This window comes from Tupaia chinensis, unplaced genomic scaffold (assembly GCF_000334495.1).
Source record: "Tupaia chinensis unplaced genomic scaffold, TupChi_1.0 Scaffold000374_1, whole genome shotgun sequence".
Lineage (NCBI taxonomy): Eukaryota > Metazoa > Chordata > Mammalia > Scandentia > Tupaiidae > Tupaia > Tupaia belangeri.
In genome coordinates this window covers 576766-579536 of record NW_006159872.1, presented here as the reverse complement: position 1 = coordinate 579536, position 2771 = coordinate 576766, and positions in this window count along the sequence as shown.

Here is a 2771-nt window from a genome sequence, read left to right as displayed (position 1 = left end):
GGCGTGGTGGTTAAAGGCCGACCATGGTTCAAGTCCTGAATCTGGTGGCTTGCTTTCTCACCTTCCCTCCCTCTCTCTGTCTGTATGATCAAACTGTAAAGTAACAATAATAATAAATAAAGTTAAATAAAATAATTATTTAAAAAAAAAGAAAAGAAAATGGCCAGCTTAATGGTAGGGACAAGTCCAGAGTTGAACGTTATCTTCCATAACTTAAATGGAAAGATTGGACCACAACAGAAGATAAAGTACATGAGTTTGAATTGGTGAAATAGAATTGTATGACTTTTGATTAAAACATTACTGATCTTCTGTGCTTTGTTTTCTAGTGTTAAGGAGTTTCACCTTCAAATTTGAGTTGCGGACAGGTCTATGTACCTACTATTCGAACAGAATCTTAACCGGTTTCCTAGCTTTAAGTATTAAGCACCGTTCTCTTGGAGAGGTTTTGTTTTTGTTTTGTTTTGCTATAGGGCGCGTGCACGCTCCAGAAAGACAGAGACAGAGAGACAGAAAGCGAGAAATCACCCCCTAGGGAGGATGGCCACACCACAATCCACAATCCCTTCTCCTCCATTCTCCTCTTGGGATCTTGGGCATACACGCACGCAGGCCCAGCGTGAGTTTAAGCCATTGGGTCCAGGGCTAGAACCGCAGTTAACTACATGGGAGTCCAGCGACATAGCCATTACACTAACTGCTGGTCCCAAGCAATGTTCTCTTTAACATTTTTAAATTTTGATTTATTAAAGCTAAAACGACCTTTCTTGAAATTAAAAAATGTATTTAAAAATACCTATTTAGTAACCACAATAAGCTATATAGCCTCAGCTGTGTGCTATTTTATAGTATATTCATTCTACCCACAGAGTTTCATGCCTAAAGTCAACTTTTCTTCACAGATATGTATATGTCAGCTGAATTTACTATTGAAAGTATTTAGATTAATTAGGATATTTTGTGAATCAATACAGCATGGGAAAGAATAAAGGAATGGAAAGCAACTACAGATACCAGAGACAGGGTGGAAGGAGGAACTTTACAGTGTATTCTGGCTGGAAAATCTTATTTGGTATGCTGTGGTGATGTTCAGTGAAAGTATGTAAAATAAATAAATTAAAAATATATAAATAAAAAGAGGAAAGAAAAAAGAAAAACATGCAGGGTACATGTGCATGCATGCCCAAAATCCCAAGAAGAGAATGGAAGAGAAGGGATTGCAGCATGGCCATCTCTCTTGGGGTGCTTTCTCACTTTCACTCTCTCCAATGAGTACACATGCCCTGTAGAAAAATTTTAAAATAAATAAACTCATACTTTAATTCCATTTTTCTTTTTTTTTTCTTTCTTTCTTTTTTTTTTTAAGAGGGTTGTTTTTTTTTTTTTTGGTATAGGACACGAATGCTCACCAGAAAGAGAGAAAGAGACAGAGAGACAGAAAGCGAGAAATCACCCCCCAGGGGGGATGGCCATGCCACAAACCCCTCTCCTCCATTCTCCCCTCAGGATCCCAGGCACCCACGCACACATGTCCGGCATGAGTTCAAGCCACCGGGTCCGGGACTCAAACCGCAGTTGGCCACATGGGAGTCCAGCGATATAGCCATTATGCCAATTGCTGGTCCTTAATTCCATTTATCTATGAACTCTTTGAAGTCCCCTCATATTTTCGGTGAGATGGGTTTTCAGAGGGCACCTCACAGTGGTGTGGTGGTTGAGGCAGTTGGCAATGCAGTTCAAGTCCTAGACCCAGTGGCTTGAGAAACATGCCAGCATGTGTGCGCGTGTGCTCAAATTCTGAGAGGAGAATGGAGGAAGAGTTAGAGTATGGCCAGGCCACCGGGGGGTGCTTTCTCACTTTCCCTTTCTCTCTTCTCTCCAGTGAGCACAAGCACCCTATAGCAAATTTTACAAAAGAAGAAGTGAAGTCCAGCAGGTTGCATGAAGGGGGATCCAGCAGCTGTCTCTCTCTCTCTGGAGAGCACATGCACCCTGTAGAAAATTTTAAAATAATAATAATAAATAAAATTTAAAAATAATTCTTGGGGCCAGCAGGTGGCATGGTGGTTAAAGGTGCTGGATTCCCACATGGCTGACCACAGTTCAAGTCCCAGATCTGGAGGCTTGCTTTCTCCCTTTCCCTTTCTCTCTCTCTGTCTGGTCAAATTAATAATAATAATAATAATAATAACAAATGGAATTAAACAAGTAAATAATTTTTAAAAATAATAATTCATTTTTAAAAAGCCCGTCTGGACCAGCAGTTGGCGTAATGGCTATCTTGCTGGACTCCCACGTAGTCGACTGCAGTTCAAGTCCCAGACCCGGTGGCTTAAACTCACACCAGGTGCATGTGCGTGCGTGCCCAAGATCCCGAGAGGAGAATGGAGGAGAAGGGATTGCAGTGTGGCCATCCCCCCTGGGGGGTGATTTCTCACTTTCTGTCTCTCTGTTTCTCTCTGTCTTTCTGGCGAGCGCACGCGCCCTGTAGCAAAAACCTCTCCTAAAAAGGAAAAAAAAAAAACCCTCATAAATCACAGGGGCCATTTGGCACAGGCCTTACTACCACACAGGGCTTCAGATCCAGAGTTCTGGCATTATTATCTGCACATGCAGTTACAGCCACACCATTACTCTGACAGATCAGATGGAAGGAGCTTACAAAAATGTTGACATTGGGATCCAGCAGTTAGCGGAATGGCTATGTTGCTGGACTCCCACATAGTCGACCGCGGTTCACGTCCCAGACCCGGTGGCTTAAAACTCACGCC